Here is a 16,445-nt window from a genome sequence, read left to right as displayed (position 1 = left end):
ACAGCCCTGTGAAATTTCCCAGTGTGGTATCTGACCCCGATCCCTAAGAGCAAGCCTAAGATAGTCCATGAAAAGGTCCTGCTGGCAGAGGCTAGAGCCCTGACAGTGCCGCCCTGCGCAGTGGACACCAGCCCCTGTGAAGTCCAGGTGTTGCTCAGGAACGTATTGGTCATTGTAGGCAAAGGAGTGCCCCTCGATGTAAAGTGTTTTCTGGACCTCTGTCATTGCTACAGAACTAAGTCTGCTCCATCTCAGCTCACTGCTGGCTGAAGCACAGTGGGGTCACTCTTCTGAAATGGAACTAGATTCTAAATCTGATCAGTTTCACCTTTCAAAGCTATTGGTTTCCTAAAATGCTGTCTCACAAGAGATTGAGACCAGGTACCTCGGTCTCCATTTGGGGGGGGAACAGGGTGGTTTGGGGTCAGGGGTGGGAGGAAGGTTTCTCAAGTATATCTCTCCTTTTGTATTTTTTTTTTTTTTGAATGTTGTACCCTGTGAATATATGGGCTATTGAAAAGAAGGTCTGAAGTACAACCTTAGGTTGGTGAGAAAATACTAAATACATTGTAACCAATTAGCAGTGTCTGCCGTGAGTGGGGATAAAGCAGTATCAGTACATGGGCTGACATTTCTTACCTCTGGATACTTTTCATGAGATTCATAATTTATAGCTCATGAGGATAGAGCTCCTTATTTCCCAGGGAGAAGATTGCAGGGCAGTTGTCAATGTTTTGCACATTTCCAGATCTTTTTCAAAGCTCATCATAGCTATGTGAGTGTCAGAAAATGGGTTTTAACAACTTCTCAGCTGTGAGAGGAAGCAAGACCCCCGGGGATCTATTTCATGTCTAACCTCACTCCCTCTTGTTGACTGCATAAAAAATAAGGGGTGGCATTTTTTGTTTCCCTCCAGGGGTGTCCTAACCTCATGCTCCCTGGTGTCACCCCTTCCTCCTTCTGCAGGAATTAGATAGCTCTTCTTCAGGTTCCTCCCGCTACTCAGGCTCCAGCCTCCAGCAGAGGCGCACAGGAGTGAAGACTCAAGATGATCCCATTTTGGGCCAGGCACAGTGACTCATGCCTGTAATCCCAGCACTTTGGGAGGCCCCAGCGGTGGGCGGATAGCTTGAGTTCAGGAGTTCGAGGCCAGCCTGGACAACATGGTGAAACCCCGTCTCTACTAAAAATATAAGCATTAGCTGGGTGTAGTGGTGTGCACCTGTAATTCCAGCTATTTGGGTGGCTGAGGCAGGAGAAATGCTTGAACCTGGGAGGCGGAGGTTGCAGTAGCCAAGATTGCGCCACTGCACTCCAGCCTGGGAGATAGAGTGAGACTCTGTTTCAAAAAAAGAAAAGAGAAAGATGAGCCTGTTTTGATGTTTCTGCCTGGAAAAACTACCCTTGACAAACACATTTGTTGCTCGTGCTTTATCTGTTGGCTATCTACCCATGTGCCCATCTGTTGAGATGGCAGTGTGCCTGATCCCAGGCCCTGAAGCCAGCCCCAGTAAACCTAGGTGTCAATCATCAGTGAGCTGGCTGCAGGAGACTTTGCCCTCTGGGGATCCTTCTCCCAACATTGCCTTGAGAAGACTGAGCCTGCAGGCATGCTTCCGGCTTTCTAGCCTGATTCTTGGCTGGAGGTATACTCCCTGTTGGAGATTCTCAGCTTAGGATGAGAGAGACTTGTCCTGTGGAGGATGAGGCCCAGTCTAAGCTGAGACTCTGTGTTGGAGGGAGAGGAGAGGTGGTGAACTTGAGACGTGTGCTTAAGTCAAATGGGATCCTGCCTGCCTACACTGTGGAGAAAGGCAGGGATGTCAGTGTAGAGTAGAACCACATCTCTTCCACTGAATCCCATATGTGTGAGTGTGTGTATATGTGGGGTGGGGGGACTAAGTTCATCTACACCGCCAGTGACAAGTCAAATGTCTTTATTTCCCTCCCTTGTTCCAAAATGGATTTGAAGAGACAGATAAAATATGCTAACAAGGGCACATTTCCATCTCTGGTGATACATTTAGGCTCCAAAATGCACCTGGCAGGGTGGAGATAGAAAATTAACTATGGCTTATGTCTGGCGTAGCATCAGCCACACAGTATGAATGAGAATATGAATGAATGATAGAGGTTCCCTCACAGATGGCTTTGTCAATGAAATGTGATGACCTATTTGTTTACCTTATATTTTGAGGAACTACTATATGCCAGGGACCCTTCTGGGCTATTGGGAAGTAATACCAAGCAAGATAGACAAGCCCTCTGCTCTCAGAGGGCTTATCTTCTATCAGTGAACAGACAAAAACAAACAAATGAATGTGCAATGAAAACTGGGCAGAGCTCAAAAACTTTTCTCTTGCCCTGTGGAAAATAGCAGAATAGAAACTGGCATACATGTGTGTATTAATCCATTTTCATACTGCTATAAAGAAATACCTGAGACTGGATAATTTATAAAAGTAGAGGTTTAATTGACTCGCAGTTCCGCATGGCTGGGGAGGCCTCAGCAAACTTACAGTCATGGCAAAGATGAAGGGGAAGGAAGGATCTTCTTCACAAGGCAGCAGGAGGGAGAAAGAGAGAGAAGGAGGAACTTTCAAACACCTATAAAAGCATCAGATCTCGTGAGAACTCACTCACTATCATGAGAATAGCATGGGGGAAATCGCCCCCATGATCCAATCACCTTCCTCCCTGGACATGTGGGAATTACAGGTCCCTCCCTCCACACGTGGGGATTATAATTGGAGATGAGATTTGGGTGGGGACACAGAGCCAAACCATATCAACCTGTTAAGCCGTCACCTGTATTTGCTAGAAGGTTTCCAAAGAGCCCCCTGCCACAGCACACATACTCATGTATGTAAACATATACACTCACATGTACACATACTGTCTTCTTGAACTTGGAATGCTGCTGAGAGAAACATAAGTTTTTCCTGTCAAATGTGCAAAAGGCATACCTCTATGACTAGACTGGGGGTCTTGTCAAGAATCCAGAGAGATCCCAGTTTGCTTGGATCTGTTGTCAGGTTTCTGTACCTCAAATCATAACATCTGGGCATCTCTTTGGAGCCCTAACACCTGCGTGCTGACTCTGGATATGTGTGGGAAAGGGCCGTGGCTCCTGTGTCATGTCCCCCCACGTATCTACCCTGGAAAGCTGCGAAGGTGGGAGAATGGCTACTGTAGAATCAGGGCACATGAAATGTGACTTGGGAGAAATTACCACATAGGATCCTCTACTTCTTCTAAGATTCCATCTGCCTTAGAGACTGTGATTCCTGGAAGATTCAAGAGCTCTGACTTCCTTGGGTTGCTTGAATGCTCAGGGGTTTGAAGAGTGATGGGAACCATGGCTTGGTTATATGATTGAAGATATTTGGGTGTCAGGGAGACAATACCATCTAGATCTGAGGGATGGCAGTCAGAAAAATGTAATCTTCCATGGGATGGAGACTGAGTCTCCTTTTTAGCATACAAGGGCCACTCTGATTATGTCTAATAACCAAATCATCCATGAGTAGCCTGATATAGTGCTCAGTCAGCCAGGGTGGTTATCTCCAATTATACCCAGCAGGATTAAGAACCTAATGCCCATTAAGTTCTCCATGGCTGGTGAGTGAGTGCCTGTGAGAGAGAGAGAAGAGAATGTGATAATGGGACTATCTCATGTGCTGAGATGGGAGTAGACTATGAGCCCCAGGCAGTCTACTATGTAAATGGTGGGAAGGATGGTATTGTCTGTCACTATATTATCAAGATCTACCATAACAATGCTGGTCCAAGGTAGGATTCAGTAATATTGGTGTGATGAGTGAATGAATGAATGGTAGTAACTGTTCTTTTCCTCAAAATGAAGTAAATGTGATGGGAACATTTTTGATGCTAGTACCCATAGTGCAGAGAAATTGGTAGTGCTGGTGATGATGATGAGGGAGAGGGAAATTATTATTAGACTGAGAGAAAACATGCTACCTTGGTGCTGGCTGCAAAATCCCAGCATAAATCAAATTGTCACAGATAAAAAGTAATAATCACCATTGTGGGTGACAGTATGGATAGACAGGCAAGTTTCTGCAACTTTTGTAGGAGCATAATTTGATGTACTACCTCTCTGGAGATGCATGTTGGCAATGTTTCAAAAAAATTTAAATATGTGTGATGGTCCAGCTGGGCCAAGCTAAACTAGGACACATAAACTAGTTTACAGGTTTATCCTAAGATATCTAAGGATTTACATGGGTGCTTAGCTACTAGGGAGATCCTTAATACTTTGTTGAACATAGCAAAATATTGGAAATAGCTTAAACATCCTCCAAGAATGGGCTGGTTGAGTAAATGGTGGCCCTTCCATATCCTAGAATACCATGCTGCCATTTAAACAGCATTGTAGACATATTTGTCGACATAGAAGCTTGTGTATTTATTAGGATCTGGTTAGGCTGCAAGTAACAGAGAAGAAAAAATGTGTTGCTTTAACAACAGAAAAAGAAGTTGGTATCTACTGTGGCTTGAATGTTTGTTCCCTCCCAAATGTAGGTTGAAGTTTAATTATAACAGTATTAAGAGATAGGACCTTTAAAAGGTGATTAGGCCGTGAGGGCTCTGCCCTGATGAATGATTAATGCTGTTATCTCAGGAGGGAGTTCCTTACAGAAGGATGAGTTTGGCCCCCTTTTGCTTCTCTCCCTCACCCTCTCTGGCCATTCCACCATGGAATGATGCAGCTAGAACACCCTTGTCGGATGCGGGTCCCATGATCTTGGATGTCCCAGCATTTAGAACTGTGAGAAAATAAATTTCTGTTCATTATAAATGACCTAGTCTGTGGTTTTCTCTTAATGGCAAACGAACTAAGAGTTCCTCTCTTATGTGAGAGTTCAGGGTTATGTTGGGGACTCTTCAGTCTTCTAGGATCAAGCTTCCAGATTTCTGCTGTCAGGATTGTTAAAAAAAAAAAAAAAACCTTGGCACTGGGTAGCCATCAAAGTGTTACAAGCAGCACGTGGCTTTCCTCTGCCTTCTTTGCAAAGATGTCCTCATTCTTCTCAATGAAGTTGGGAGTTGTTCTAGTTTGTAGGACTCATGCAAACTCAGACAGTGCTTATGAGGACTTTAGACAAAGAAGTAAAGATATGGGGCTCCACATAGTCATGACTCTGTATCCCTGAGTAAGCTGCTTTTAATTTTTGTTGGCTGTTTCACTTCCGTTACATTCTCAGTTAATAAATAGTGAAAGTTTAGAGAAACATCTCTCTATTTTTTTTGAGCTTTGAAGCCACAATAGCAAATGAAAGGCATATGTGAAGGATAAATCAGGTTTATTTTAGTACTTCCCAGCATATCCCCATGTGTAATTGTGTTGGGTGATCTCTAAGACACCAAGAAGTGTTTGTAAAGATTTTCTTTACAAGTCTACATTTGCAGCCTTCTGTGAAAGTGAGGCAGCATTTGCTCATTAGGATGGACCCTGAAGCAAGGAAAACATCACCAGTCTTACTGGAACACTCAATTCAGTCAAATTAGATATGAGAGCATCACTTCAATACCAGCTTTGCAAGGCCATGGCCTCAAGCCAAAATAACTACCACTAAGTGTTGACTATGATTACTTCTGGGAGGCAATAGAGTTCTCGGAAGCTGGGTGGGGTATGAGAGTTAGGGGGTCCCAAAGGACTGAAGTCAATAGGGGAGGTGGTGACATGTTAGTGGTGGACAATAAAGCCTCGTTTTACTGGGTTGGAAAGAGCACAGCATTGGTCTTGATAGAGGCCTTAGCAGTTTAGCAGTTTATACTTTATTTGATAGCAACTCCCACTCTGTTGTTTTTAATAGGTCCTTTAAATTTGCATTTTCACCAGAGACACTTAAAACTAAGATAGAGAGAAGTCAATGATGAGAGTGCTTTGTTATAGAAGGGACTCTTTGGGTTGCAAAAAATGGCAATGAATTTGAGTCAGCTAATGTACAGGGAAACTTCTATCAAATAATCAGAGATAGTCCATACACCCTGGGGCAAGAAGTTTGGTGGGAGAACTATAATGCCATTAGGAGTCTGGTGAACTTAACTGACAAGTGCTCTCTGATTGTTGGTGGGAATACAGGGTCCATGGTGGCTATCACGAAATAGCTACCTTGTCCACCTTCCAAGTCTGCATCGTCCTATAGTTTCAGTGTCCAAAGTTAACTGGTACTGTTTCTTCATGCTCTGATTCAGAAATCTGAAACAATCAAATGTGACTGGCACAGTCTAGGTCAGGTGCTTATCCAATCAGCTGTGGTTGATGGGGGTGGCAGGTCATGTGGGGCTCATGAGAGCTGAGTCTTTGAAAAAATGAAAAGGGCAGATACTCTAAGAAGGAACGTGGAGTGGTTATAAATAATCAACAGAGAACATCATTTGTGTCTATAACATATTTACCTAAAAAGAGAAGCAAATATGCTAAGCTCACAGCCTACACAGTAGATTCTTAGGAGACAGGAAGACAATCTGTGTGCTGTGCTGCCCCCCTCTTTGGGCTTCTCTCCTTACTTCTTTACCAGTTTTCTAATTACTACCAGCAGAGCAATCAATACAAGGTTATCAACAATAGGAACAAGTTAATTAAGATGAGCAAATTAATCAGGTAATTAAATGGCCTTCCCTCAAAAGGTGAGCCTGTCGAGATGTTAGTGACATTAGGTCACATCAAGTTGTCTTTCTGCAGGCATACAGGAATCGTGGCAACTGTGGATCATGCCAGCCTGAACCAGGATTTATAATCCTCATCCGTGTGCACAGGATTTCTTTGGTCTTATCCACAGTAAGCTCATATTCCAATGTAAACTCCCAGAGCCTTGATTTTGTTCCCAATGTATGAGCCCTTTGTGTCAGGGGCAGACCTGGGTAGCTTAGTAACCCAATACATATTCTTTCCTTTTACCTGGTAAACAAAACTCCAGTCTATCATTAGTGTGCCTGCTTAAAGACTACATTTCCCAGCATTCCTTGCAGCTGGAAAGTAGCCAAGGAAATTAGGTGAAAATCATTGAATAGTTCTTCTGCACTTCTTTGAATGGCTGATCTGGCTAGGAGACATGCCCTTTCTATTTCTGTTTTATTTTAGAGTTTCTGCATATTTTAGAGTTCTGTGGTTTCCTTTTTTTAAAAAAATAAAAAAACTATTTTTTGCCCAGATTTTATATTTTTTTCATTTGTTTCAAGAGAATGTGTAATTCATTGTTGAAGCATTTCTGTCTCCTTTAAAATCCTTGTTAGGCAATTCCAGCATCTGATTCATCTGAGCATTGCTGTCAGTTGATGGTCTTTTTTAGTTCACTTGTGTTTTGCTTGGTTCTCAGTGTCATGGCTTTTTACTGTATACTGAACATTTTGGCTATTATATTAGGAGACTCTGGATCCTGTTTTAATCTTTTATTTTAGCAGGCAGTCAGCCTGTTTAGGTTTAGCACAGAGGTCTTGGCATACTTTCGTGGACTGTGGTTACAAAGACAGTTTAATTTTCAGAGCCTTTGTGATGTTGTTTTGGTCTGCTTGGTGTATCTGGTGCTGCTGCCTGAAGAGACAGAGGAGTTTCTGCAGACCAGCAGAAAGGTGACACTTGGTGGGGGAGGAGAATCTCAGGCCCCGTGATGAAGAACAGCACTTCTCCTGGATGCTTATTTTCAAGGAGCAAAAAAGTAGAACCCTGGTCCTGTGGACTGGAACCCACCATACCAGCTTTAGGCTAAATAAGCTTTAGGCTGCTCTTTTCTTATGTAAGAGAAAAAAAATTGTATCTTGTTTTAGCCACTGTTATTCATGTTTTCTGCAATATACTTGATATGATTTTGCTGTGTCCCCACCCAAATCTCATCTTGAATTGTAGATCCCATAATTCCTAAGTGTTGTGGGAGGGACCTGGTGGGAGAGAAATGAATCATGGGGGACAGTTTCCTCATACTGTTCTCATGGTAGTGAGTAAGTCTCACGAGATCTGATGGTTTTATAAAGAAAGATCCCCCTTTCACTTGGCTCTCATTCTCTCTTGTCTGCCACCATGTAAGACGTGACTTTTGTCTTCTGCCATGATTGTGAGGCCTCCCCAGCCATGTGGAACTCTGAGTCCATTAAACCTCTTTATTTTTTTTTTTAAAGTAAATTACCCAGTCTTTGGTATGTCTTTATCAGCCTCATGAAAATGGACTAATACACAGAACTTAATCCTATTGCCATAAGAGGGAGGGGGATAGAACAGGGAGTCCCCAAAGTTGGCTGACTCTTGTTCTTCTAGGCTAAGCAATTTGCCAGCCCCATGTCTATGGCCTATGCCACCATCCTTGGCTACAGGAATTCTCTCCTCCAAATCAGAGAATGCTTTCCTGTGTGAAGGGACAGAGTGACTATGTTTAGAGATTAAAGTATGGTCAGCCTGAGTCTGAATCCCAGCTTTATCACTGGCTTTGTGACCTCACGCATGTCACTTCAGTTACAACTGAAAAAAGGATAATAATAACTGGTTGTTATGAAGACTAAAATATATAATGCACATTTGGCCATCACCATCATCTTCTACTTGTAGCAAACATTATTTCATAAGAAATGGGTCACATAAAACACAGCATGTAAATAACCAAAGCTAACATTTACAGAGCACTTACTAAGAACCAGGCACTGGCTTACACACTTTGTGTTAACTCATTGAGTCCATACACACTCATGAGGTAGTTATTATAATTATAACCATTGTTCCCCTTTAATAAGCCAGGGGACTCAAAGGAAGCTGAGAACTTTGTCTCAGTTACACAGCTAGCAAGAACTGGAGCTGAGATGTGATCCCAGGTCTGTCCAACTCCAGAGCAAAGTTTTAACAAGATAGATTATTAAACAGAGAGATATCTCTCAGATTTGGGGATACGAACAATTAATTCACTTCATTCATTCAGCCATTCAAGTAGTATCCATTGAGTTCTTATTCTGTATCAGTTCTGTGGTAGGCACTGCTATGGTTTGAATGTTTGTGTCTTTCTAAAATTTGTGTTAAAACTTAATCACCAATGCAATGGTATTAAGAGGTGGGGCCATTAGGAGGTGATTAGGTTATGAGGCCCTGCCCTTATGAATGGAATTAGTGCCCTTGTAAAACATCTTAAAGAAGTCTGTTTAGTCCTTTTTGCTCTCTGTCATTTTGCTATGTGAGGATGCACCAAGAAGGCACCATCTTGAAAGCAGAGACAGCCCTTTGCAGACATCAAATCTTCTGGTGCCCTGTTGTTGGACTTCCCAGCCGTCAGGATTGTGAGAAATAAATCTCTATGATTTATAATTTACCAGATTTAAGGTATTTTCTTATAGCAATAGAAATGGACTAAGACAGGCACTATACATACAAAGATGTACAAAACATGGCCATGCTTTCAAGGGGCTTCCAGTGTAATTGCAGGAGGTAGACATGTAAAGAAATGTGTGCCCTAAAAATTTAGAGGCATGATGAGGTATGTATATATGGAGTTCATTTGGAGCATACAGCAGAAAGAAGTCAATTCTCAGGGAATGAAGGAATATTTGGTCCCATATCCCAGAAAGCCAATTCTGCAACATTTCCTGAAAGGTCTATTTTCTAATAGAATTTTGAAGGATCCCTAGTTTCTTGTTTTGCTTGTGACAAAGAAGCATGACAGCACGTGCCAAACATACCTGAACAAGGGCTTTTGTTAATTGTGAAGGAAAAGATCCATGCTTCGTTTAAAGCTGGAAAGTACTAGAAGGTGCCTCAGCAGACAAGGTACTTCCCTTTCTAGAGCACATGGGAAGCTCCAGGGCAGGTTAGGTTTGGCTTCTGTTTCTACTGTTGTTCCCTGACACCTCATTGGCCTTTACCCACTCACAGCTTCCACCAGTAGGCACCAGATGGTTGGGTTGATGAGGAAAAGTCCACACAGCAAGAGAGATGGCAGCCAAGTGAAAAAACAGAGGCTAAGCAGGGGTTGAAAGGCAGGTGCTCTTGAATCTTTTCACTAAGCACCACAACATTTCTTTTTCTCAAAAGCAACTTAAGTTCAAAATTTCTGTACTTAGAAAGATACTATGATGAAGCCAGTCATGGTAGCTCACGCCTGTAATCCCAGCACTTTGAGAGGCCGAGGTGGGCAGATCTCTTGAGGCCAAGAGTTAGAGACCAGGCTGGCCAGCATGGCAAAACCCTGTCTCTACTAAAAATACAAAAATTAGCTGAGTGTGGTGGCAGGTGCCTGTAATCCCGGCTGCTACATGAGAATCACTTGAACCCAGCAGGTGGAGGTTGCAGTGAGGTGAGATGGTGCCACTGCACTGCAGTCTGGGTGATGGAGTGAGACTGTCTCACCAAAAAAAAAAAAGAAAAGAAAAAGAAATAAAGGAAGAAAGAAAAGAAAGAAAGAGAAAGAAAGAAAGAAAGAAAGAAAGAAAGAAAGAAAGAAAGAAAGAAAGAAAACTATAAACAAGATGAAAATGAAAACCACAGGTTGGGAGATAATATTTGCAAAACATCTGAGAAAGGGCTTATATCCAGAATATATGAAGAACTCCTACAACTCAATAAGACAAATGACCTAATAAAAAATGAAAAGAAGATTTGAATAGTCAACTCACAAAATAAAATACCCAAGTGGAGAATAAGCACATGAAAAGATGCTCACATTCTTAATTATTAGGGGAATGTAAATTGAAACGATAATGACATATCACTACACACCTGCTAGAATGGCTAAAATTAAAATGATTGGGAAACCAAGTATTGAGAAGGAGGTGGAGCAACTAGAATTTTCATACATTGTTGCAGCGTTGTAAAATGATATAATCACTTTGGAAACAAGTTTGGTAGTTCTTTATAAAGTTAAACATTTATTTCCCATATAATCCAGCTATTTTACTCATGGAGGGTTACCCAAAACAGATGAAAGCATCTATTTATAAAAAGAAAAACTATACAATAATTTCATAGCAGCTTTATTCATAAAAGTCCAAATTAGAAACAATCTAAATGCCCTCACTATGGGTTTTATTAAATGTAAATATCCTAAATGTTTTTAATAATTATATAAGTTGTGGACCATCATTTAATTAACTGGTCTCTATTGTTTGACACCTAGGTCATTTGTGATATTTTTGTCATCTCATAAGTAAAACTACATTTTCATAGCTAAATTTGTGCACAAATCATAATTATGTCTTAAGATACATCCTAGAAGAACAATTTTTTGGTCAAAGGTTGGAAATGTTTTAAGGCTTTTGATATATTAATTTCATACATACATAGTTATTTGATAAATCATCTATAACTGGGGAGATCTGAACTGTCTTCAAATGGGATATTTTAAAGCAAGCTTGTCCTGCATGTGGCCCAGGATGGCTTTGAATGCGGCCCAACACAAATTTGTAAACTTTCTTAAAACATTATAAGAAATTTTTTGTGATTCTTTTTTTTTTTTGCCCATCAGTTATCATTGGTGTTAGTGTATTTTATGTGTGGCCCAAGACAATTCTTCTTCCAGTGTGGCCCAGGGAAGCCAAAAGACTGAACACCGCTATTTTAAAGTGTATGCCAATTGAGAAGAGGAAGATGGTATCTCATTGGTGCCTTACTATGCATTTTTCTGATTGCTTCTACCACTCTTTTCTTGCTATTTTGGCTGTAACAGGATTGGACCCAGGAGTTTATCATGACTAAGTTCAAAGGGTGGAGCAGCAGCAAACATGGATGACTTCTGACTCTCTAAGTCACCCGACCCCAGGGTCAACCAGCTAATATCGGTCTTGACGTTAAACAGATCCCCAGGCAACAGGAGTCTCTGAACCAAATCCTTAGCTCAATTGCAGCACTGGCCAGGTGGGAGAAAAATGTCTCAGTGCCCAAGGATCATGGTCCAATTTCAGACAGCTAAGACCTGAAGAAAGTGAACTAATTCACACTAAAGGGATAAGTGCTACTATGGCCAACACCCCTCCTATTATCATCTCCTTCACAAGCACACAGATCTGTTAAGACTTTGATCCAGTTACTAAGCTCTCCCTTGGGGAATCAACACCACCGAAAAGAAAAAAAAAATGTAATACTCAAGGAGCATCTCTACTTCTCTATTCTCCTTTCAGATTTATCGGAGATGGAGACCAAATAAATGCTTTCTAATATTTATAGAAAAACAAAGATCTTACTGGTAGAGGGGTCGATTTTTCTTTTCTACAACATTCCAAGCGTTAGCACATGCCCCTGACTTTTGTTCGACTTTTCCTGGCCAGAGAGAAAGTCTGTTTATCCTTCAGTCTGAAAGAAAACCTTGGGATGGGAATTCTCCATAAAGGCAGAATTGTTGGTGCTGGTAAAAGAACAATGTTGTGTATTGTGAACACGAAAATTGATGAGGTCAGAACCACCCCAGGGACATGAAAATATATATTTATGTAAGAGGCAGTGAAATTTGTCTGCAATTAAGTTTTACCAAAACTCTCAAATCTGTTGTTTGGTTTTAAGCAGATGTTGAAAAGGTTTATCCTGGATTCTGTCTTTATTGATAGGATGTCTTTTGATCTGCAGCCAAATAAGAAATCTGGATGTTATTTTGGATTTGGAAATTTCTTTTAAATAAACATATTAGTTAAGTATGTAAATCTGCTTATCATCACTTCAGGCATATTGCCAGAGTGGGAAACATCTGGGGCCTGGTGTCAGCCGACTTATTAATTCACACTTAGAGTATGTTTCACCCAGGTTACTGCTGAATACTGTTGTCTTGATTGCCTAAGTCAGCTGTGTCTTGACAACAGTTAGTTACAAGTTTCGAGGCTTAAATTTTGACTCATGAGAAATTCATGGAGTGGGGTCTGCCTGGACCTAGCGATTTAGGCTTCTAGCCCCCTTCAGGATTGATTTTGGAAATTAATTGTTAACGTTTTGGATTATAAATGACAGAGATCTGGGTTATTTATCTGAACCGACCGGCATGTAATTCCGGGAAGGGATTATATGGCCTGCTCCTGATAAGCACTGAAGTGGGGTCATTAATAGAACTTTCTGCCATAAAGCTCTCACCACTTTATGGAAGCGCCTCTCCCTCCAGTTCAAAGGATACTCAATCGACTTCAACCTGTAAGTCTAGGGTGAATCATTTTGTCTGGTGGGCTGGTAGATAATGAATGGGTACAGCCTAGCATTCTTATTAATACAGGTAATGTAGTATATAGATCCAGGGAGTGTGCTGTTCCTCATATGCTTCTATACCAAGAAATGAACACCATGGAATGAATGCGTTTGGAGAGCACCCTCGTGAATGAAGACTTTGCACTCAACAGCAAAAATGATTCTAGACATTGGTTGACAGAGCAGCTGGAATTCACATTCTGAGGCCCTGAAGAAGTGATTTGTGACAAAAAGGAATTTGAGCAAAGCTGTGTTTATGTGTGTCTTCTGGTTAGTCCTTACAAAGCATCGGAAAGACTTTTTGGTCTTCCTTGGCATTAGCTAGGGTAATTAATACTAGCTACTATAAGGAAGAGTCCTCAAATTTCCATGACATAAGAGAAATGAAATTGTGTTTCTATGTCACATTCTTGTGCAATGTGGGACAGCAGGGCAGGGAGTGGGAGCTCTGCTCCACGTGGTCATTCATGGATGACATTCTTTCTGTCTTGTCGCTTTGCCATCTTCTAGGACTTTGAAGTCCTCCATTGGATCTTCTTGGAAGATGAGGGAAATGAGAGAGTGTGGAGAGAGATTTTGTAAGTCCGGTCTGGAAGTGGTCATTGTTCAGAATCCAGCCACGTGGCTACATGGAACTGTAAGGTAAGTTGGAAAATATGCTCAAGTTGTATGCGCAACAGAAAACATTTGATATATATTTAGTCTTGCAGTAGGCATCCTGACCATAATAATAACAAAGATTATCATAACAATAGCTAACAGTTGTGGCATATGTAATACATGCCATGTTCTGAGCTAAATGTCTAGTGATGCATCATCTCATTTAATGTTATTAATTCCATTCTGTAGATGAGTAGTAAACTGAGGCTCAGGGAGCTGAAATGATCCTCACAGTCCGATAAATACTGCAGCTGAGACCTAAACCCAGAGTACACTTGACTTTGGGTCACATGAGCTCAATTATTTTCTCCCCATGCACATCTTCAGACTCCTCTGTCCAGCGCTGGGTCAACCCTGTCTCCTCTCTTCCTCTTTCTCTAGGCTGACACAGGTCGTTTTACTGACCGAGACCTAAAAATTTTCATTTAAATCCCCTGTCACTACCACGAACCTACAGTAAATCCTAGTGGGGGAAAGATACTTGAATATTCAGTCATAAACAATGCAAACTTCCTGCTCTGGGATGAGAAATGGATAAAATTGGTACCAGACATTTTAAGTCCCAAATATCACTCTAGTTAAAATTTTCCCTTTATAAGTATTTTCCCCTTTATAGGTAGAAGTAGTGATGTTTGACAAACATTTAAGTGACTCCTCAAACTCCTCATAATTCTAAAAAATAGGGGTCTTTGTATTTTTTGTTTTATTCCAAACTTTTTTTTTCAAAATAAGAAACATATTTTTCTATAAACTGTTATTTCCTCTTTACTCACAGTAACTGTCCTAGCAGTTGAGTTTCAGGACAACTTAATTTCTTTTCTCCCTCCCCCCCCTTTTCTCTAGCTCCCTCCTCCCTTCTTACCTTCCTCTTCCCTCCTTCTCTGTCTTCCTTTCATTTAATATTTTCTAACCAACAATTTCATACTAGATTTATTATAATGACAAAGATAGCCAAGGTTTCTCCTTTCAATGGGCTTACATCTGGTTTTCTACAACAAAATAAAGTTCTTAATTTCTGTAAGAGTGCTGTCCATGTGAAAAGAGATGAGGACCACAAAGTAGCTTACAACATGAGTGTGAGGAAATTTCACAAATCTCCCCAGCAAAGCAACTTGCTTGCATATATCATGTATGTGGGATTTAAATCTGAACCATACAAAAAAAGAAATTGTATTTTTTGTGCACAAACAAATATATACTTTTGAATAAATGAAAAGTAATAATACAAAATTTGTTAGTGGGATAAAAGGAGTAGAGATCAAGGAAGAAATCAGATGGAGGTAGCATAGAGACTGGATCTTCATTGTGACTAGGGAACCCTACTGGGATGGAACATAAGTGTCCGATGGCAGGAAGTAATGAGGGGTCACTCAGCTCAGTGCTATCCATGTACCAATTGCCATACTCTGTTAGGTGTGAAAGGGCCCGGGTAGAGATGAGAAGTAAATGTGACTGTCTTTAGGTCTCTTGCCATCACAAGGTCCATATTGCTGGGATAAAGAGACCAGTTCTCCTCCTACTCATTCCCTACTCTATTGTATCCTGGGCCATGTGGCTTTCCTGGAAGTGGGGAAGCCATGATCCATTGGTTGGCATGGCCTGTGGACATGGATAAACAGAACTCTGCCTGCCCTCCAGAGAGTGGCTGGAATGAGGGAAGAGATTTCTGCCAGGAGCAGGTGGAGACAGAGGTAGCAGGCACAGGACAATTTATTATCAAGGTGCTTTAGCGGCCTGAGAGCAAGTGTTCTCAGGAGCCAGGATAGATTCTAATTTGTTCTGTGTTTGCGTATGTTTGTGTTTGGGAGGACATGTGTCCTGTCATGGAACTGGTCCTCCCTTCAAGGACACCTGCTCTTCCAGTGCGTGTGTTCACTCAAGAAGGGGGAAAAAACCAGTGGAGTGTGAGGGTGGGAGTGGGACAGATGTGGGAAAACTCTCCTCACAGGGTGCAGGCAGTGAAGGGGCCATAGTCGGTATAGAATTAAAAAACAATAATCAACTAAAAGTTGTTTTGCTTTTTATTATCACCATACTCCACCAATTCTGAGCCACTCTTCCCATCAGGGTGCCATGCCACTGAAACCACATGAAGCCTGCAGGCACCCATGGGGCAGGTAACCCCTGCAGGCCAGATTGGTTCCCTGCCCCACTTCCCACACTACACCCCCACCCCCATTACTGGCCCCATGGGATGTGAAGATTCACAAAGCACAAACACCAATGACTAAGGACACATTCGTTGTAAAGACAATTAATATTTTATGAGCTAAATAATTAATATAAAATAGATTAATACTCTATTTTATTAAATAATCATTTAATGGTTGTTTTCTCTCCCAAGGCTGAGTTTCTTCATTTTTCTTTCAGTCAAGAAGTTTGCATTAAGTCCTATAATGTGCAAGGCCAGGTGCTGGGCATGGGTGGTACGACACAGTAGACCAGACAGTGACAGGGAGCCGACCTCCTAGAGCTAGAGACAGGCAGGGGGCAAGTGAGCAATCCACAAACAAGATGGTTTTAGCTGGTGTGAGCTATCACGAAGGGGCACATTGTAGGGTCATGAGATAGAAAGTGATGGGCAGGAGTGGATCTGTATTGTATAAAGGTGATCAAGGCTGGCGTC

The 16,445-nt window shown here is 41.5% G+C and overlaps 1 long non-coding RNA gene across 1 annotated transcript in view; it reads left to right on the top strand.

The window, feature by feature from the left end:
- LOC130540869 (uncharacterized) overlaps nt 1-16,445 on the top strand; it is a 55,489-nt gene that overhangs the window by 2,895 nt on the left and 36,149 nt on the right. Inside the window, exon 2 of the long non-coding RNA XR_008954886.2 lies at nt 13,670-13,801. This is a non-coding gene — a long non-coding RNA (uncharacterized LOC130540869). The remainder of the gene's footprint in view (nt 1-13,669; nt 13,802-16,445) is intronic.

The sequence above is a fragment of the Pan paniscus genome, chromosome 18 (assembly GCF_029289425.2).
Source record: "Pan paniscus chromosome 18, NHGRI_mPanPan1-v2.0_pri, whole genome shotgun sequence".
Taxonomy (NCBI): Eukaryota; Metazoa; Chordata; class Mammalia; order Primates; family Hominidae; genus Pan; species Pan paniscus.
This window is presented reverse-complemented; position numbering and strand designations above follow the sequence as displayed.